Below are 22,671 nucleotides of genomic sequence, written 5' to 3'. Positions count from 1 at the left end.
GAGAGGGAAGAGAAAACTGAGGAGGAATAGGGGGAAGACAAGGACAATAATGACATGAAATTGGAAAGAGGATATTGGGGTCTTTTGGGAACAGCTGAGGGCGGTAGAGGGTAGACATACATTTTATTCATGTATGCAATTACCAAATAATAAAAAGGATATTCTCATATGGATTTTATATTCAGATATAATTTTCCTGTTGAAATATCTTGCCTGATATTACTAGTTGGTCTTAGAAATTCCCACATAATTTCAATTAATATCCTGTGAGGGTATATGTGTAAATGTTTACTTATTTAAAAGGTCAATTTTGATTGCCAAGTATGTGCTAGGATCCTATCTTCTCAAAAGACAGAAAGATAATTAGGAAATCAACTCGGGCTCAAAGAGTTTGAAATTTATTGAATGCATTGTTAAGGAAACCAAGAGGCACAATACCAAATTACCAAGAGGTCTTCTTGAAGGAAGTATGGATCAGATCATCAAATTGGATTAGTAGTTTCCAGATCTGAAAATGTATGTGCTGCAGCCAGGGCTTGACTGGGGATTATAGAGCAAGGAACTCCAGCAATGAGCCCAGAAATCTCAAAATCTCCTGTGTTGTAGAAGAGAGGATTCATCTAGAACCTTGAAAGCCTGGGGGAGAGCACTGAGCAGACTTTAGGAGTCAGGGTGAACTTGGGGTGGTACCTGCCCTTTGAGGATTCTAGGCAGTGACATGATTGGCAGTACCATCTGGAGGCATTGTCAAGTGGAAGATACTTCATGAAAAGCCAGTTCAGAGCGGGTGCCTTATTGGAAATTCAGTAATTGGGTCCTGGACTAAGGTAATGAACATACACTGAAGTAAGTGAAAAGTCTGTCTAGCGATCCATTTCAGCTACCTGTCATCACATGCCTAGAAAAGTAGAATTAATTATGGGTTCATAGAGCGAAATCAATGCACATTCCCCCACCAGAGAACCAGGCTCATTACAGCCCTGAGCACATATGGGACTCATTGTCACCTCAACGATGATGACACTCCTGATTAGCACCCAGAATTCTAACCTGAACTAAGGAATACTGAACTCTATTACCTCAGAAAGTCATTCTCACCAGACCAACACAACACTAGGATCAACCAATAAATGTGGTGAGAGACACCAGAAAATAACGGTATGAATCCAAGAAAGACATAATAGTATTTTAAGTGGCCCTATGTTCCATGTTGTCTCCATGGGTTTATCCAGGCTCAATGATAAAAGGAGGTAAGAGGACCTGAGACTGAGCAGGGACCCTAGGGAGCCATTCCCCTTACTCTGCTCCCTCTGAAGTCCCAGCATGTTCGATGTGTCTGGAAGCCACTGTGCATCTGAATGGGATGGAGAGTCCCACAATTCAGCTGCAGAATCCAACCCCACAGCTGGAAGCAGACAAGGGATTTAGTCTTTAAGAAACATCACAGTGTCTGGGGGGTCAAGCATCTAAATGCTTCCAGGGCAGGATGTAAACAACATGTATGAAGGTGCTGTATGTGACATGCAGGTAAGAGTGTTAACTACAGCATGTGACAGACACAGACACAAGAAAAATCATTAAAATAAATATTTTTCTAAAGACCACTATTGTCCAAAAGATAGATTAAATAGCAAGCACATCTAATGACTAATAAGATACAAAAGGTAATGCAAAAGTTAATGCAAGAAAATGTTCAAGTGTCCACTTGCACGTCAATGCCCCTTTACAAAGTGATTTTCCTGAAGGTGATCAAATTCACAGGGGAAAAAAATGTAGATTTGGGGAGGGGGGAAGAATAGGAGGAACTGGATGAGGAAGTGGAGTACATTCAAACAAAACGCACTGTATACATGTAAATTTTTAAAATAGGTTTGTCCATACTGAAAAATAAATACATATTGATAGTAAACATCACAAGCAAAATTAACATATCAGCAAACTATTAAAAAAAACTTAGGAGGACAAGAGAGAGCAGGAAGATCAAGTCAGGGGAAGAATAGAGGAGAGCAAGAAAAGAGATACCATAATAGAGGGAGCCATTATAGGTTTAAAGGGAAATCTGGCACTAGGGAAATGTCCAGAGATCTACAAAGTTGACCTCAACTAATAATCTAAGCAATAGTCAAGAGGCTACCTTAAATGCCCTTCTCCAATAATGAGATTGATAACTACCTTATATGCCATCCTAGAGACTTCATCCAGTAGCTGATGGAAGCAGAAGCAGACACACACAGCTAAACACTGAACTGAACTCCTGGAATCCAGTTGCAGAGAGGAAGGAGTGATGAGCAAAGGGGTCAAGACCAGGCTGGAGAGACCCACAGAAACAGCTAACCTGAACAAAGGGGAGCTCATGGACCCTAAAGTGATAACTGGGAAACCAGCATAAGACTGTTCCATACCCTCTGAACGAGAATGTCAGTTTGGAGGTCTGGTTAATCTATGGGGCCTCTGGTATTGGATCAATATTTATCCCTAGTACACAAATGAACTTTGGGAGCCCACTCCACATAAAGGGCTACTCTCTCAGCCTAGACACATGGAGGAGGACCCTGCTCCAAATGATAGGATAGACTTTGAAGATCCCCCCCATGGAAGGCCTCACCCTCCCTAGGGAGCAGAAATGAGATGGGATAGAGGGTTGGTGGGGAGCAGGGGAGGAGAGGAAGGAGAGGGAACGGGGATTGACATGTAAAAGAAGCTTGTTTCTAATTTAAATTTAAAAAGACATCATGAAAAAAAAACCTTCAGCAACTAAAGTTTAAAATTTAGTAAGAAGATATATAAACCATAGAAAATCGGACAAACTATGACCAATCAAGATACAGAAAGAAAATAAACAAGGGGCTGTGGTACCCGCCATCAGTGTTGAAGATGGCTCAGCTGGGGGTGGCTGAGAGGGGTCTCATCTTACGCTTTAATTTTAGGAGTTTTTTTAATATTACCCAATGCAAGAAAGGATACCAGATCTGTGCCTGTAGACAGGTGAACTCTTCTGGTCCTGCATAAACAGCACCTGTGACAGAGTGTTCAACACACTGCTAGACATGAAGTTGGGTACTTCCTGATGTTTAGTGATTATATCTGAATGTGACATTTATAAGCAGGCCCTCACCAGTTCAGTCTTTGAGGTGAATTGTACTAAACCAAAGAAGACAGAAATCCTTAAAAACAACTGCCACGAAAGCAGGCTGACCAAAACTCTCAGAGGTGTCTGGCCACTTGTCAAAAGACGCACACCACTGAAGATCTACCTCTGACTTTCCAAACCAAGTACCAGTGTGATAAGCCTAGATACATGAATTTAAAACCTTATTTTACTACACATGTATGGCCATTTTACCCATATATTCCTGTGTGCACTATGTCAGTGTAGTGCCTAAAGAGAAGGAGGCGTCAGATCCCTGGGACTAGAGTTACAGGTGGCTATAAGCCATCACATGGGTGCTCACTCGGAAGCAAACACTAGTCCTCTGCAAGTACAGCTGCTTAGCCATTTCTCTAGTCCCAATACATAAAATCCTGAGACTTTAAAAAATTGAAAAGTAGAGAAATATTTTAAATGCCTGCTGATATTTTGAGGGAATGTTACACTAACATTACACTCTGGAGTCTAGCTAGGACTCCTGAGAGTTTACTTGGCCATTTCATAGGCCCTAACAGAGATTACATTTTGTAAATGACTTTGAAGTCCACAGAGGCCAGAACTAGCAGCCTCTTCTTTGTCTGCTCAGCCATCGTCAAGTCATGGCAGGCTTGTTAGGGACTGAAGCCTGCTGTACTTTTAACAAGACATCCACTAAGCCTGAACGGGGGCAGTTGAGACACGTCTGAGGCATCTGTCTTTTCCTAATGCATCAAGAAGGAATCAGTGACAAGCTCCCGGTGACACTGAGCATGGGGAAACATGTCAAGGATGTTTACGCTGCCCACGTAGCAATTTTCCTTGGGGACAGTTATGACTTTGTACTGTCATTTGCTTCAGAGTGATGAGGTATTATGAAGACAGCTTAGATGTGTCCTTAAATTGCTTAAAGTTGAGAAAAATAAGTGATAGATCTCTGTCAGAAGCAATAACGTCTGGCGATGTATGTGTCAAGCCTCTGTGGGTGAGATATGGATTGCGAGGTGAACACATGATCTTCAATTTTAATTGGATTAATGTGTGAGAAGCAAAAGCATCCCTAGGTTGGCTTTCCAAAAACCATTGATTTAAATCCTTAAACAAAAACTTCACAGCCCCTTCATCCCCTAGGAAAGAGTGAGCTGTTGAGGTTGGTGATATCTATTATCTAGATGGTATTTTTAAATGGTATTTTATTAATTCTTTGAGAAATCTGTCTTATCGTACTCACCCCCACTCCTCCCAGAGTCACCTCAACCTCCCTACCCACCCACCTCCATCTTCTACCTATTTCTTACTGTCACTTACTCTCTCCTTCTCTCTCTAAATCCACCCAGTCAAATCTGGGGTGCACAGCTATCCGGCACATGGTCAGTATACCAAGTGTCTTACCATTAAAGAAACTAACTCTGCTCTCCCCACAGCTCTCAAATGCCAGTAGCTCATCAGCTAAGGATGAGACTTCTCATCTGCCTCCCCTCTGCCATGCTGCGCTTGTTTGGCTTGAGCTTGCACAGGTCTGGTGCGTGCTGTCACAACTGTTGTGAGTTCACAAGTGCATCTGTCCTGCTGTGTCCAGAAAGCGCTTTCTTTAAAGTCATTCACTACTTCTTTCTAGCTCTGAAAACTGCTCTGCCCCCTCTTTCGTGTAGATTCCTGATGGGAGGGATATAATACAGACAGCATATTTAGGGCTGGGCACTCCACAGACTGCTTTTCCCTGCACATTGGACTGGTTATATGTCTCCGTGTTAATGATTGTTATCTGATGCATTCTAAAACACTCTGTTTTAAGTCAATTTGGGGAAACCAAATGAAAATGTGTTTCACTTGAGTGACTTCTGTGCATATTGAAAATAGAAAAATCTGAGACAATGTGATGAAGACTGTCTGGGAGTCTGTGGCTTGACACGGCATCGTGTGACTGCTTTTCTAAACAAATTCAAGTTTATCCAGAAAAAGGGGCTTTTGTTGTCACAATTCAGCAACAGAGCTCAAAATACCTGGTTCAATGTGACCCTCTAAGTGGAAAAGACAATGTTTGCTCACAATAGTCAGCAAATAGGAGTCTGAGAGGTGAGAACGGAGTATGGATCTGAGAACTCATGAAAAACAGGGTAAAGTGCACACCTGCAACCTCAGTGCTGGGGGATGAAACAGAGCAGATCCTGGGAACTCACTGGCCAGCCAGCCAGGAGGGTCCCTTAGTAGAGACTCTGTTTCAAGGCTAGGAAAGTAGAGAGTGAGACCGCAGCACACCGGATGTCTCAAACCATGGCATGAGTGCACATACACACACAAGTAAATACGTGTAGTTAATGTGGGACAGTGAGCCGGAAATCCATATCTAGCCATCAATTAAGGCAGTAGGTGACTGTCACTCAGTGTCATTGCCCTGCAGAGGGTTGTGGTGTGCCAGCAGTGGGCCACCTTCTGTGGAACTCTTCTGCTGAGAAACCTGCATGACTTGGTTATCTGTGAGTGTGTGACTTTGTTCTAATGGAGGCATTGCTTCCTTAGTGAGCGGCTGCAGGGTTACAATCCTCAGAATCGTGTCATAAGATCATGTCTGGTGGGAATGACATACAAGCACAGCTTCAAGAAGTAGAAGAACTGAAAGACAGAGTGAAATGTCAGGGTATGTTTGGCTGCCGGCGAGATGTCCTAACACCACTGCCCCCAGCCAGTTCCTAAGTCAAATGCATTTTCCTGAGAGAAGCTCTGGAGAATAAGCAGCAACATTTTACCTCAGCTCAGGAAGCTTTCAATGGACACTGAAAGACGCCATCCAATTAGTAAGAACCAAGCATTCATCCCCCTGAATCTCAGAAGCTGGGAGGATGCACAGGGAGCGAGCCGAGCGTGTGAAACCCAGAAGACGCTATCAAGCAGCACTGACCTCCTGTGAAGAGAAGACTAAGACGCTGCAGCTGGAACCCACCCACCGGCTTCCCTGGAGCTCTGAGCACAGCCCATTACAACTGACAGCAAAGCATCTGTTAGAGGATTCTACACACAGGGTTGAGAGTCGCTCACGGTACCCTGCACAAGGTCAGATGTATAAGCCCTCTGAACACAAATCACCGGCCATTGTGTTTTTAGCATTCGGGCAGCAGGTGTGGGCTCTCTTTGAACAGGACCTCATTACCTAGCCCCTTGTCCCTACCCACTGTAAAGAGGATTCAGTGTGAATAGCTCCAAACTCCATGGGTCAAAACAGATCCTATTTTTCACGTTAAATTTTTCAGAAGTTGGATAGGCCCCCTCTCTACGCCGTGTGTTGCCCCATTGTATACCTGTAGATTTCACCAGGAACATGCTAGGGAGGCCTGTAACCCTAGATTTTCCAGCCACTGCACTGTGAGAAATGTTTTCTTTATTTAAACCACCCACTTGGTTATATTTTTATCATCTTAATCCAAACTGCTCCAAGGCAGATCCTTGGAGGTCTAGAGTTGTCAAGAAAAGCTAAAACTCCATCCAAAATGTTACATATAAAAATGATTTACAAGAGTATGTATTCCATAAAACTCCATTTTAACTATAAAGTACATACCCAAGGCACGTGTATGTGCACATGGAAGTCCTTGGCTCTGTCATTGTCTCTGGATTTGCCATGTTATTCTAATATGTTAACTGGAATCATTTTTCACTAATACAGTGAAGATAGGTTACATATGAAATATTAAAAAACTTTCTAGCCTTTTTTCATGACAAAAAAAGTAGCACTGGCTATTTTCAAAAGAATTTCTTGAGAGTTTTTTAAGAGTAAAGTTAATAGGGATGAGGTTAAATAAAAGACTGGTCAGCCTGGCAGTGGTGGCACATGCCTTTAATCTCAGCACTAGGGAGTCAGAGGCAAGCTGATCTCTGAGTCTGAAACCAGCCTGAACTAAACTGTGAAGTGAAGGACAGCCAGGACTACTCAGAGGAACCCTGTAACAAAAGAACAAAGGAGGACAAAAAATGATCCAATAAGGAGTCAAGAGATTAAGGCATCTGACCTGCCCCAGAGCTCCATGAACAGGGAAAATACTGGCTGAGGAATCAGGCCTTGCTGTGTCATCACAAACCCCGTGTCATATCCCAGTTAGAACACTAAGACCACAGAAAAATAAAGAGGATGAACCTTTGCAACAGGACAGCATCAGGTCACACACAAAGGCAAACCCACCAGGAAAACATTGGGTCTGTCCTCAGGAACTTTAGAACCCAATGTGATTCAAGCCCTGAAAGAAAATAACTGTTAACCCAGATTATTATTTCCAGCAAAGCTATCCTTGGTAACTGAAGGAGAAATGATAATTTCCCATGATTGGCGCAAACTAAAGGAACTTATAACTACTAAACCCGGGGACACGTGGGGGAATTGAAGTACTAAGGAGAAAAATAAATACATCCATGAGAGATTGTGGAAGAGAATAAATATTTATGCTTGCTTTTTGTTTTCTTCATAATGAGCCTGATATACTATGGACTATGTGAAGAGACTGAGTGACACAAGACCAAAGCCTCAGTAAATTAACACTTAAGCTTCATTACAGAAACACCAGGTCGGGAAAGAAATGTTTTCTGTGTGGTGTATTTGTGCTTGTTTTGGAGGCAATGCCATGGGGATGGGATGTTTTCATTCATTTTCTGTTTCTCCAAGAAAAATGGCCAAGACTGGATAATCTGTAACAGAGAGACATTAATTTATTTCCGATCTCAAGGAAGGACATGACCCAGCCCCTGCTTCTTGTTGCCTCAAGACAGTGTGTGGTCCATGGCATGGTAAGAAAAGGGACAACTGTGCTTCTCAGGGCTCTTCCAACTGCAACAAACTCACTTACGTATCGTCTTTCCTAGCCTTAATTACCCCAGTGCTCCATAGTACGTGTAAATTTACAGATTGTTTCCAACGTGTGAGTTCTACAAAGGCACATTTTAATAACAGCATGGGAATGATTAAAATGCAATGATGTTCCACAAAAACGTAGGTGAGGGGCCTTGAGGAACATCAATGTCGAAGTCTCTCAATGCTGGATAGACTAACAGATGTCTGCTGGGATATCCTCCCTAAGAACTCAGGACTTGAAGTTCTGCCCCCAGCAGCTTCCCTGGTCCACAGGCTTTTCACAGAGCAAGATCAAAACAAAACAAAACAAACAAAAACCCTTACCCTCCTACACTCACGGCTCTGGGAAGAGCAGTCAAACTCCAATGCAAAAACCAACAGCAGGAGGAATAGGATGGAACATGTCACACACATGTTTTATTGATTTATCACTGATGGGCAAATGGAGATGGAATCAAAGCCTGAATCATTGTGCAAAGTACACGTGTGCCATCTGTATCACCCAGGATCTAACAGAGAATTCCCAGGAGCAAGCTTGTGATGCCCAGAATGGTTCTGTTCAGCGACGAAGGCTGTTTTGACATTCTGAAGACAAGGATGAAAGCCAGGTGCCTCAGACTCACTGCATTTGTGAAAGACTATGCCATTATGAGTCTTCAAACGCAATTCTCTCAAGCCCTTTATGTAACCCACTTCAATGCACTCAGATGTTTTGTGGAATGCTGTACATTCTGCCTGATGTGTTACTTAACCAAATGGAGGGTGGACTCCCTCCCATGACACAAGTATATTCCTTCTATATAAAGACATTTTTCAAGACCCAGAAGCTCCTGTGCCTGCCTCTGCCCAGTTTTTGTTACAAACTATGGAAAGTAGATTCAACTTTATCCATTTGATCCCAGCAGAGGAATTCTTTATACATAAACCTGATATCAAAGCATCATAAATGAAGAGGTCCTGTGGGTTAAGAGGCTAATGCCTGAGATATATATCTTTCCATACCCAAAATATTCCCCATTTATAACCATAACCACTTAAATGCCATAGCTGGACAATGGCGGATCCCCATTTCCATTTCTCTTTACAAAACAAGGGGTCTGTAGTATGGAGAACTCAGCACCTTCATCAGGTTTTCAATCCAACAGCATGCACTGTGTATTTCAATGGCTACTCTGGCAAGGGGATACAGCCAGGAGAGAACATAAGCCCATCAACTAATAGTGCCCATTAAAATTTAAGTGGAATAATTTGATCAAAATTACTCCCTCACCATCATAACATTTTAAAAAGTTCTAGGGGCTGAGGAGATGGTTCCATTGATAAGGTGCCTGTCACACAGGCACCAAGTCCTGCATTCAGATTCTCAAGACCAAGGGGGAAAAAACCACACACACATCACGGCAAATACCTGTAAACACAGCCCTGGTGGACAGAGACAGGGAGTTCCCTGCAGCTCACTGGCCAGCTAGTCTTGTTGAACCATGAGTTCTGGGTTCAGTGAGAGAACCTGACTCTAAAGAATAAGGTGGGGAGCAATTGAGGACTCTCTCTGTCTCACTCTCTCTCTCTCTCTCTCTCTCTGTCACACGCACACACACGTTAGCATACATGCATACACACAAGTAAACACACACATTCTCTCTCTCACACACACACACACACACATGTAATGAGAAGAGAGCAGAGATAGAGAATACTATGTAGCACACAGATCTTAATCACCACAAGGCATGGGGCGTGGGAGGGATGGTATGTGATGTTGGCTTGCTCCTGCACTTGGGATAGGGAAGGTAGGAGGCACAGAGTGGAGCCATTTGAGAAATACCTGTGCTCCACCCATCGAGGTAGATACTTAGCTCTAGCCTCAGCAATCAATTTCCCTTCCTTCAAACATATTCAAAAACCATACCTTCCCACCCATAACAGAACACTGGGGTCCTGGAACCTGGGAGAGTTCTTTCTCACTCTGTGTGAATAAGCACGTACCTTGCTGTGGGAGAAGCCAGTGGCTACTCCAGAAAACAAACAAACTGTCCTTTTAGGAACAGTAGCCATCAAGGCTTCCAACAAACACCCGGCAAGTATGTGAATAGCATATGAAAGAGATTACAGTAAAAGGAACACCAAGGGACAAAATGATGTCACACCATAAAAATGAATCAGATAGACCAAAGGTAAGGGAAACCTAATCCAGATCAGAGAAGAGTCTGCCCTCTGTATTTCAGCCTAACCTCGTGATAACAGGAGAAAACTAGTGATGGCATTCCTTTGTAACATGGTTGGATGTAACTATGCTATGTTTGTGGAATAAATGAAGTCACAGGGACATTGGATGTTGAAAAATTTCAAAAGACTCTCAGCCATACTTGAAATTTGGCACACATTGGCATGTAAACCTCTCCATCTGGATTCCAGATTCAGCCAGGTCTTAGTTCCAACTCTGGGAATCTGGGTTTGGGAACTTACTGTGATGTGAAAGCCAGCACTGGCCTAGAGATGGATAAGGGATGAGGGCCTCAGGTGATCTCAAGGATTAAGACAGTTCTCAGCATCGCATGGGCTCACGTGTCTCCAGATGAGAAAAGGGGCTGTGTGTGAGCAAAATGCAAACAAGTGTCTTCCAGTGTCTGTGAATTATTTTTAAGATTCTGCTGGAAGAAGGAAATGCAAATTAGGTGATTCAGGATACTATTAATTACTAAATGAAATAGCTAGACCTTTTATGTGAAGGGCCTTAGAGAACGTAACTGAGACATTCAGGAGCCACTAAGCCGCACAGGGTGCGCCATGACCACATAATGACTTAGTTTCTATAAGCAAATCTTTGCATCCTAACTCGGCATCATATAAAGTGCATCACACAGTTGTTTGTGTCTAAAGCAAGTTGTAGAGGGGATGGAAGTCACTCTCATCTTCCTCTCTGACTTATAGTCCACACTCCTGATCTCTGGGCCTGTCTTCTCCAGATTCCAGAAACTGTGTCTTCAGGGCAGTGTCTGCTGCTGCCTCAGTCACAGCATTTGGTCTGTTAGGATGGGGTATGTCATCCTTAATGAGGGACAGAAGCAGACTTCGAGATGTCTCTGAAGATTATCCAGGAAATCCTGCTAATTTTACATCTTACATGCAAGTTTAAATAAAACATTTTGTAAGATAAAAAAAAAACAGCAGCATTGGGTGAGAAATCATGTAGAGGAAATCGTTGTTTCTTTTTAATTACTTGGGGTGTGTGTGTGTGTGTGTGTGTGTGTGTGTGTGTGTGTAGTGTGTGTAGTGTGTGACTGCATCTACACAGGTCAGAGGATAACCTGCAGAAATTAGTTCTTTTTGTCCATCATGGGGGTTTTCCAGGTATTGAACTCATTTTTAGGCTTGGTAGCAAACTCTTTGCCACTGAGCCATTGCCGTGGCCCAAGAAACACACTTTTCATAGAAAGTTAAACAGCCTAGGCCCAAACCTTTCTTCCAACTACAAAGAAGCAAAGGAAGTACCATGCTCAGGCAGCTTGCGGCTTTTCCTCTGTCCAGAAGATATGGGTAGGAATTCCTCAATCAGTACTGAGCTCTAAGAAGGAGAGTGTCCAGGAAAAATGCAGCATTAAAAAGTGAGTTCTGGTCCCAGAACCCTCACCATTGGTTCAAATCCTTCCCTCTCTGCCCCCTCAAATGAAAGGCCTTTGGGGATCATGGAGACCTTCTTCCTCTGTAAAGCGTGCTCTTGACCTGTGGACAAAACAGAGGAGGTAGAGCTCTGCTTTGCTAGCTCTGCAGGGTCAGGGGATGCTGAGTGTCAGGGAACACAGCCAGTGAAGGGAGGCAGACTTGCCTTGGGGGCCAAACACCAAGGAAAGTAGCCACATCCAACTTCCAAGTCAAAGATCTGATTCGGGTCTTGGGAGCAGATCTACCCATTTTCACATGCCTACGGCAAGGAAAAGGCATTGGATGTTCATGGCCCGCATACCCACAGGCCCATCCTTTGAGGGAAGAAAAACAGACTCATATCGAATGCGAAAATGTACTTTTTATAGGCAAATGCAGCTGGCTCTCAGCCTGAGGAGAGACAACAGTAGACAATGGTCAAAACGAGGACCCCCAACTGGCCAAAGTCCCAAAACAAGAGATAGCTGACTGTTGGGCCCTGGGACACATGTGTCAACTCCCCCAAGGCCCAAGTAATGTGGAAGAGGGGATGGAAAGGACTACAGGAACTGAAATACGAGGAGTGTGGTGGGACACTGTGGCCTGGATGTGACATGTGACTGTGAGAGCCCATGGGTGCTGAGACTGTCGGAACGGGGCCTGGAAAATAAAAGAGAAAGGAGGAGATAGTCCAGCCGGGGTGGGAGAGGACTAGGAGAGAAGAAGGACACTGGTGGGAGTGAGAGAAGATGAAAGAGGGCTTGGGAGGGAGTTGAACATGATCACAGTGCATTGTAGATGAGCATGTTTATGACAAAAACAAAAAGAGGAAAACCGAAAAACCAGCTTTGCCATAACATTTCACAGCAGTAAGTGTACAACATGCAATAGGGTTTTTAGAACGTGTTGGCAAAATACTTGAGATTTAAAACGAGAGTAGCAACTGGAAAGGGCTCAGATATTCATCAATGAGAAATCAGCAAAGGAAACTCGAATGCATGTGGGTACTGTCCCCTGAGTCTGATAAGACTGGCAAGGTGATAATTGTATCGACAGATACAGAGTTCCACAGATGCTTAAGTAAATACATGTTACAGGAAAGAAAGCCTTTACTCTTTGAACCCATACATGCAGGGCTAAGGGGAAGTTTCTGTCCTGCCCAGTCCCACGGTCTTCTAGTCCCAAATAAACACACAGAGGCTTCTGTTAATCATAAGCTGTTTGGCCAATGGCTCAGGCTTCTTATTGGCTAGCTCTCTTTAAATTATTAACCCATTTCTATTCATCTGTGTATCTCCACATGGTCTTGGCTTACAGGCGATGCCCAGAACTCTTGCTCCCTCGGCAGCTACATGGCATCTCTCTCACACCTCACTCTCTCTGAGTTCCTCTGCCCAGAATTCTCCTAGTCTGGTAGCCAGCTTCCTACCTGGCTACATCCTGGCTGTCCATTGGCCAAAATGGATTTATCCATCAACCAATAAGAGAAACGTGTATTCACAGCATAGGGAAGGACATCCCCCATCAGGAGGTCAGTGGGTTTTCCATAGAGGTGAACTGGGCCATTTGTACCCTTCGGGTGTCCTTACCATCTTTTACAGAGGGTGTGTAATACCGTTTTAAACCAAAGAAATAATCACAAGATATGGCATTTTTCCTCCATAAACATACCATTAGTAGAAATATTAGGAAGTAGAGTAAACGGAAGAAAGAAGTAAAGGAGACTTCCCACCCTCAATCACCACTTTCTTTTCTGTGGCTTGTTTATCTACTTATTTATTTACATGTTTTTAAATAAAAAAAAGACGAAAATGATAAGCCTGCTAGATAATGACTTCAAGCGCTTCGTCTCACAACCGATCATTAGCGATTTTTAATGTTTCTACATATTCTCACGAAATGTACTTTTTAATGGCTGCACATTGCAAAATATACATAATTCATTTAACCAACTACCTATTACTGAACAATTAGGAGGGGAGCTGTGTTTTAAAACAGCCATTAGGAGTTAATGACCTACACTTGTGCTCTTTCCAAAACAATATACACTCATAAAAGCACACAAGCCCCTGTGTGCTCTGTATTCTGGGCAATGCCTGGCATGAGGAGGGCTTAGACGGAGTCCGATGGTTGCAGCCAGCCAGGATTAGCACAGCGCGGACATAATGGAACACCGGCTTTTAGAGCTGGGGAAAATGGAATACTTCTCCCCTCTTCTGCTCATCTCAGAGTACATTTAGATCAGCCTCAAAGGTCTCTCAAATTGCTCTATTTACAAAGCTAAAAAGATTCTGTAGTTACATGCACACAGCGCCAGGCTTGAGAACCCAGGAGACTCAGCAGCTGCATTAGCTGGAGCAAGTTACACAACGTCTTTTGAACCTTGTTCTCTCATTTCTAAACGGCTGGGTGGGGGCGGGGTGTCATCCGCAGGAAACACCACACGGAGTCCACCGCAGTTCTCCATGGAGTGTCTTCCTGCTAGTGCTTTCCCTACTACTAACGCCGTTGTTTAAATATTGTACCCACAATGGTGGCCAGGCCTGTGCCTGGCTGTTTCTGGAGACCTGTGAGGGTATAAAGTTGTTTGAACACACAACTCCATGAGAAAGCCCAAGCCCAGGTGCAGCTCTGGTAGGAACCCATGGGTCATCCCTCTCTCTCCGTATTTCTAGTACACAGAGGTGGAGGAGAGGCAGGAAGGCAACATCCGGGAAGAGGAATGAGACATCAGCTGCCCCTGTCCTCCAGGGCCCACCGTAGTGAGCCCATCTGGAAAGATGAGGCTCTCACTCAGGGGAGAAGCGCCACAGCCACACCCTTTGGGGCCACTGGTCCTACAGAAGCTCACCTTTCTTATGTCCCCCGTGATCTGGGCAGCTCTGCCGTTAAGGGGACAGACAGGCTTCATATGGCACTAGGCATGTCCTACATGATGAGGAACAAATGCCGCCCCCCCAGTACGAATCCTCAGGTTTTAGACTTAGTTATTTCCCAGAAGCACTTGCTTTACTGCTGATCAAGTTCCAGGAACTCTGACTCCTGTCTCCAGGGGCAACACAGGTCTAAGTGAGGAACAGTGGGCAAACATACTGCAGAGGCTGGGCTTCCTCTTCCCCCTGCTCTGCCACAGGGGGTCAGCTGTTTTCATCTTGCAGGCATCCCAAGAAGACTCCCCCTTTGACATCATTTATCCCCATTTATCATCATTTAATAAAAGAGGAGGGGGTAAAAGACATGAAACTAAGTTTTCACCACATACACCTTAGACTCTTCTTCTGAATAGTTGTTTTAGCTATTTTTCTATATTGCCACATCCTCTTCAACTTATAAAATTGCATTTCTCTCACAAGACTAGGATCTTCATAATGGTCCAGGGAGGGCCTGAAACTAACTATACGGTGACATCATTTAATAGCTGGTGTTTTGAGGTTCACTTCTCCTAGTTACTACACAGAATCTTGAACAACCCCTGTAGTTTGCAATGTTTTGATTTATAAATATGTGAAAAAATACTATTTTATTTCTTCTAAGAGGGAAAGATTATAAGATCCAGAGGTAATGGACGACCACAAGGAAATGGTCTTTTCTAGGCGTGTGAAGGACACAGCGGTGGTGTTATGGCTGAGCATACCTACCTTGCAGACACTGCACGGTAGATACGCATACAAACTCACAAGACCTGCGCAAGCTGAAGCCGCAAAAAAGCCCAGTATAGAAAAGGGAGGAGAGCATGAAGTCCCACCTGCTGAAGAACTATAATCGATGGCTTCTGGGAGAGTAAGAGTCGGTTTTATTTAAGGGATAATACCTCGTTGACCATGCTTCAGTGGAAAACCACACAACCAAGGATTTATGCACAGTGCAAGTTGGACTTAATGAGGAAAAAAAGATTAAAGTTGGGTAGGGAATGGATGAGAAAGGCATGAATCTGGGAGTAGCTGGGAGAGGGAGAATATGATAAAAAATACATTGTTTGTATTTGAAATTATTGAAGAACTATTTTTAAAAGTTGATTGTAAGATGTCACAGTGTCATTATGTAAGTTGTTCCACACCTGTTATCATAGCACACTGGAGGTTAAGGACTGTAAGCATCAGGCCAGCATGGGCAATGTAGCTAATGAGATGACCACAATTCAAACAAAATAAAATATCACAACGTCTTTGGATTACAAGTCTGTTGGGAGGAGCCCATTTTAAATTCCAAGGAAAGTCACATGTGACCTGTGTGTTGCAAACAAAAAGCCTGCTATACAGAAACCCTTTCAAAAATTGTTGCCTAAAGTGTGTGTGCAGTGTAAATTAAAACACACAGTATGAGCCACCACAATGACTGGGCAAATCATCTGGTGATTCAGACTATGCAGAAATGAAACTGGAACTCAGGAACTCGTGAGAGGGCTCCATGGTTAAGAACGCTGGCTGCTGTTCCAGAGGACTGGGTTCAGTTCCTAGCAAACATACAGAAGCTCACAGCCATCCATAACTCCAGCTGCAAGCGATCCAATGCCCTCCTCTGATCCCCATGGGCACCAGGCATGCATGTATATGCATACACACACATCCAAGCAAAATACATGTTAAATTAAAAACTTAATCTAAAATCGTTTTAAAACCTAGAATCTCAGAAGACATCAATTTGCAACCTCTATAATATCATACATTTGAAGAACCTACTTTCGTTGATGTAAAATAAGTGAGAAAGGATACATACTCACACACACATTAATACACACATATACATGCATAAACACATGCATATATACACATACACATGCCTATACACATACATACGTATACACACATGAACTAGTACCTCAGATACGTTATCAACCTACATGCTTTGTTAGAAACATTTACCTGACTTTAATTTATAAATTTATGTTTAGATGACCATTGTTTTTCTTTAAGCAAATTATTTTACAACTACAGTATCTCATATTTCATTTGGTAGCAGCATCAAAATTACATCATATGTTAAGTTCCTGCCCCAGTTGAAGCAGCAAACTGCCCATGTCTTAGATATACATGTGTGCTCACAGCCTGTGTTTTAATTACAGAAACCATTTCTTCAGTGTGTCATTCGTGGGATGTAAAGAGCAAATGCAGTAAGAAACACAATGTTGTTTTGTTTTGATTTTTTGTTTTGTTTTGGATGTTCAGCCTAGTTTAGGCTCCTTTTTGACTAGCTCTTTTTTATTTTAATTTTAATTTAAATTAGAAACAAGGTTACTTCACATGTCAATCCCAGGTCCTTCTCCCTTTCCCTCCCCTCCTCCCATGCCCTCCCACCAACCCCCCAATGCCCCTCATTTTCCAGGGAGGGTGAGGCCCTCCTTGGGGGTGTCCATAGTCTGTCATTTAATCCAGGGCAGGGCCTAGACCCTCCCCCAAGAGTCCAGGATGAGAGTGCATCTCTCATTGTGGGATGGGCACTCAAAGTCCATTTGTATGTGAGGGGTAAATACTGATCTACTACCCAAGGCCCAATAGATTGCCTAGGACTCCTCACTGACACCGACATTCAGGGCATCTTGATCAGTCCCATGCTGGATTCCCAGCCATCAGTCTGGGATTCAAGAGGTAGCCTTTGTCAGGTCACCTGTTTCTGGGGGTTAAACCAGCCCAATCTTAACCCCCTTGCTCATCAGTCCTCCCTCTCTGTCACTGGGTTCCTTGAGTTCAGCTCAGTGTTCAGCTGTAGGAGTCTGCCTCTGCTTCCATCAGCCATTGAATGAAGGTTTTGTTTCCCAGACTCTATGGCAGTAAGATTGTAGGCTGGCACTCCCCAAATCTATATCTAAAATCCATAAATCAGGGAGTACATATCATGTTTCTCTTTTTGTGACTGGGTTACCTCACTCAGGATGGTTTCTTCTAGTGCCATCCATTTGCCTGCAAATTTCAGGATTCCATTGTTTTTTTTTTCTGCTGAATAGTACTCCATTGTGTAAATGTACCACATTTTCTCTATCCACTCTTCAGTTGAGGGGCATCTAGGTTGCTTCCAAGTTCTGGCTATTACAAATAATGCTACTATGAACATAGTGGAACAGACGTCCTTGTTGTATGAATGTGCATCTTTTAGATATGCCTAAGAGTGGAGTTGCTGGGTCTTGTGGTATGTTTATTCCCATTTTTCTGAGGAATCTCCAGACTGATTTCCAAAGTGGCTTATGAGTTGGCACTCCCACCAGCAATGGAGGAGTGTTCCCCTTTCTCCACAACCTCTCCAGCATAAACTGTCATTGGTGGGTTTTTTTAGCCATTCTGACAGGAGTAAGATGGTATCTCAGAGTTGTTTTGATTTGCATTTTGCTGATTGCTAGGGATGTTGAGTACTTCCTCAAGTGCCTCTCAGCCATTTTAGACTCCTCTATTAAGAATTCTCTGTGTAGTTCTGTAGCCCACTTTTTAATTGGATCCTTTGGTGTTTTAGAAACTTGCTATAAAAGACCCAGGATATCCAAAACAACCTTACTCAACAAAGTAACATCTGGAGGCATCACCATCCCTGACTTCAAGCTCTATTATAGAGTTGTAGTCCTGAAAACAGCTTGGTATTGGCACAAAAACACACAGGTAGACCAATGGAATCAAATTGAACACCCTGATATTAACCCACACATGTATGAACATCTGATCTTCAACAAAAAAGCTAAAAATATACAATAGAAAAAAGAAAGCATCTTCAACAAATGGTGCTGGCATAACTAGATGCTGGCATGTAGAAGAATGCGGATAGATCCATGTCCATTGCCATGCACAAAACTTAAGTCCAAATGGATCAAAGACCTCAACATAAATCCAGCCACACTGAACCTCTTAGAAGAGAAAGTAGGAGGTACCCTTGAACGAATTGGTACAGGAGACCACTTCCTGAATATAACACCAGTAGCACAGACACTGAGATCGACAATTAATAAATGGGACCTCCGGAAACTGTGAAGCTTCTGTAAGGCAAAAGTCACAGTCAACAAGACAAAAAGGCAGCCCACACAATGGGAAAAGATATTCACTAACCCCACATCTGACAGAGGGCTGATCTGTTTTGTTTTTTTAATGTTTATTCTGTCTTTATCTAAATAATGAAAACACCAATTGAGTTACATAACTAGAAACCACAAATGATTAGGCACAATCCACCCCATTTCCACAGCTACCCAGAGCATTTCAAGGTAACATTCCTTCCGGGGCATGGCTGAAACACATCAGAAGCCTCCTAGTGCACAGTTAAAACAATCAGCACATTATTGTGAATGTGATTGCAGTGGCCTTCTTTTTCAAGACATTAACTTGCCATGTTTTATATAGCAAGGCAATATTTGGATAATTCCATGATGCCCAGTGTCTCATAAGAGTGAATAATGCTCAATGCAAAGATGTGGTAGGTGACAGCTCCCAATGGCAAGGAATAGAGCCCTCCTCTTTGAGGTAGCTCTTTTCTCTGAAGTAGAACATTGTCTCCTGGGGAAGCTACCTTTGAACACCTATGCTCCTGTAATTGACCCCAGAGGCTCATTGGTCCATCCAGCTAGATTCTGCCAGAAACATTTCTTCTGCCAGTCATCAGTGTCCTATCTGAGGAAATAAATATGTGTACACATCTCAGAAAAGGACACCCATACTGAAATCCCGGGGAAGAGGCCAATACTTAAATAAAACATTTGACTACAGTTTGCAAGTGGCCTGGGATCGCATGCTGCTGGCTGTTAGTGAAGCTGCTGCTCGATGTGAGGTAATCCCCTCGGACAAAGTTCCTCCTGGAAGTGCGATCCCTGAATCAACATACAAAGGCAGAGAGCAGACTGCAGAAAACCAAGCATGTCCCCACAGGAGCTGCATCCACACACTGTGGGGAAGGGGGTGATATTGGGAGATTCCCCACCAGAGAGCAGTTAGTAACAGGGAGGGTACTGGGGGATGCTGGGGGCTCTGAGGGGGATACTTGTGGGTACTGAGGGAGATACTAGTGTGTATTGGATGATACTAGTGGCTACCAGGGTGATACTGGTAGGTAATAAAAAAGATACTGGTGGGTACTGAGGGGATACTAGGGTACTGTCAGAAATACTGGTGGGTCCTAAGAGAGATACTGGTGGGTTCTAGGGGAATACTGTAGGGTACTGGGGATTGTGGTGGGTACAGGGGGACAGTGGTACATACTGAGGGTTACTGGCGGGTACTGGGTGTTACTGGTACTACTGGGGGAGATACTGGCAGGTATTGGGGGATAGTGGTGGATACCGAGGGGATATTGGGAGTACCGGAGAGGATACTGAGAGGATACCTGTGTGTGCCAGGGGGGATACTAGGGTACTGGGAGTACTGGAGAGATACTGGTGGGTATTAAGTGGGATACACGTAGGTACTAAGTGGGATACTGGTGTGTACTGCAGGATACTGAGGGGGCTGGAGGGATACTGGTGGGTACTGGGAAATACTGGAGGGTATTGCAGAGATGCTGTCAGGTGCTGGGTGGATAGTGGGGGTACTGAAGGGTTACTGGTATGTACTGGGGAGATACTGGGGAGTACTGGGGAGATACTGGTGTGTGCTGGGGAGATACTGGTGTGTGCTGGGGAGATGCTGGTGTGTACTGGGGAGATACTGGTGGGTACTGGGGGGATAAGGAGGGTACTGTGGAGATAGTGTTGGGTCCTGGGTGGGTAGTGGGGGTACTGAAGGGTTACTGGCGTGTAGTGAGGAGATACTGGTATGTACTGGGGAGATACTGGTGTGTACTGGGGGATGCTGGTGTGTGCTGGGGAGATGCTGGTGTGTACTGGGGGAATAAGGAGGGTACTATGGAGATACTGGTGGGTACTGGGTGGGTAGTGGGGGTACTGAAGGGTTACTGGCGTGTAGTGAGGAGATACTGGTGTGTACTGGGGAGATACTGGTTGGTACTGAGGAGATACTGTTGGGAACTAGGGGGGTAGTGGGGCTACTGAGGGGAGAACTGGTGTACTGAGGGGTTACTAGTGGCTACTGAGAGATATTGGTGGGTGCTGGGGAGATACTGGGGAGATAGTCGGGGTACCGGGAGATACTGGTCAGTACCGGGGGACACTGGTATGCACTGGGGTTATACTGGTGGGTATTGGAGGAATACTGCTTGGTATTGGGGCAATACTAGAGGGTACTGGGTGGTTACTGGAGGTACTGAGGGGGTACTGTGGCTACTAGGAGATACTCGTGGGGTACTGGGTTCCTGGGTGGATACTAGGGTTGCTGCGGGAATACTGGAGGGTACTGGGTGGATACTCAGGGTACTAAGGGAGTACAGGGGATACTGAGGGATTTACTGGGGGTGCTTGAGGGATACTGGGATTGCTGGAATAAGAAGCTAAATAAGCACCAGCCGTTTCATCTCTGCTCCCTACAGTTTCCAGGGATTCACAAGAGCTCTCTCTGTTGGTAAAGCAGGGACAGTCAGCCTACCTTGTAAGATGGCAGTGTAGACAAACCGGAGATCAAAAGCACTGAGGTAGCCGGGTGTTGGTGGCGCACGCCTTTAATTCCAGCACCTGGGAGGCAGAGGCAGGCGGATCTCTGTGAGTTCGAGGCCAGCCTGGTCTACAAGAGCTAGTTCCAGGACAGCCTCCAAAGCCTCAGAGAAACCCTGTCTCAAAAAACCAAAAAAAAAAAAACAAAAAGCACTGAGGTGCCCTCCCAACACTACCAAACCCAAAATGGTTGCCGTATTAAAGGCACCGATCCCTGGCCCCGTGGCACTTGTGAGGATATTTTAGTACATTCCTGTGTCTCTGTTGATTATGGAGTCATCTGAAGGCAAAGATTCTACTTAGACTTATGTAGGAGAAACTGCGGCCAGCCTACCCAAGTCACAGCTACCCAGGCCAGCCTGTATGAGCATGCAAGGCAGGCACTTCCTCCCTGAGTCAAGCCTGCCTCTATGCCCAGAGACTGCTGACAAGGAGACACCTGACCCAGAGACACCAGTGAGGACAGGACAACACAGCAGAGTCAGCCACCTGTGACCTTGGGAGGGGGTATAAAGGCAGGCCTAACTTCCTTAATAAACGAGCCTGCAGCTCGCTCTGCTACTCACTGACTCCCAGTGCCTGAGTCGTTGGTGCTGTGTCTTCTCACCCCCTCCCCCAAGGGGTGTCCCAGCAGGATCACCCACTGCAGATTTACTGAAAGATGGAGTTTGACTTGTTTTTGTCTATCCTAAATGAAGATGCCCATTCATACAAGGATGTCTGCTCCACTATGTTCATAGCAGCATTATTTATTTGTAAGAGCCAGATCCTGGACGCAACCTAGATGCCCCACAACTGAAGAGTGGATAGAGAAAATGTGGTACATTTACACAATGGAGTACTATTCAGCGGAAAAAAACAATGGAATCTTGAAATGTGCAGGCAAATGGATAACACTAAAAGAAACCATCCTGAGTGAGGTAACCCAGTCACAAAAAGACAAACATGGTATGTACTCACTCATATATGGATTTTAGGCACAGATCAGGGGAGTGCCAGCCTACAATCCCACTGCCAATGAGTCTGGGAAACAGGGAGGTTCCTAAGAGAGATATGCATGATACTTCAGAGAAGGGGAATGAAGCAAGATCTCATGAACAGATTGGGAGCATGGGGGGAGGGGAGAGGGAACTGGAAACAAGAGAGGGGGAGAAGAGGAGAGGAGAGGAAGGCATGGGGGAGCAGGAAGGTTGAGTCGAGGGAAGAAAACAGGAGAGCAGGATGAGAGATACCATAATAGAGGGAGTCATTATAGGTTTGAGGAGAGAGCTGACACTAGGGAGATTTCCAGAGATCTACAAGGATAGCACCAACTGGCAAACTAAGCAATAGTGGAGAGACTACCCTAAATGCCCATCCCTGATAAAGAGTTTTACTACTCCCTTATATGCCATCCTAGAACCTTCATCCAGTAACTGATGGAAGCAGAAGCAGATACCCACAGCTAAACACTGAACTGAACTCCTGTAACCCAGTGACAGAGAGGGAGGAGTGATGAGCAAAGGGGTCAAGACCGTGCTAGTGAAACCCACAGAGATAGCTGACCTGACAACGGGG

The 22,671-nt window shown here is 44.4% G+C and overlaps 1 long non-coding RNA gene across 3 annotated transcripts; it reads right to left on the bottom strand.

The window, feature by feature from the left end:
• Positions 1-7,538: 7,538 nt before the first annotated feature.
• Positions 7,539-14,598, bottom strand: LOC121133765. Of its 3 annotated transcripts, XR_005870741.1 has the most exons (5): positions 14,455-14,598; positions 11,656-11,684; positions 11,454-11,526; positions 10,428-10,609; positions 7,539-7,798 (listed from the first exon to the last, which is right to left on the bottom strand). It is a non-coding gene; the product is annotated as an uncharacterized LOC121133765 (long non-coding RNA). The 3 variants fall into 3 exon arrangements; XR_005870740.1 differs by lacking the exon at positions 11,656-11,684 and having other exon boundaries at positions 10,428-10,612; XR_005870739.1 differs by lacking the exon at positions 11,656-11,684.
• Positions 14,599-22,671: the final 8,073 nt, after the last annotated feature.

Source organism: Mesocricetus auratus, unplaced genomic scaffold, assembly GCF_017639785.1.
Source record: "Mesocricetus auratus isolate SY011 unplaced genomic scaffold, BCM_Maur_2.0 Super-Scaffold_100024, whole genome shotgun sequence".
Taxonomy (NCBI): domain Eukaryota; kingdom Metazoa; phylum Chordata; class Mammalia; order Rodentia; family Cricetidae; genus Mesocricetus; species Mesocricetus auratus.
This window is presented reverse-complemented; position numbering and strand designations above follow the sequence as displayed.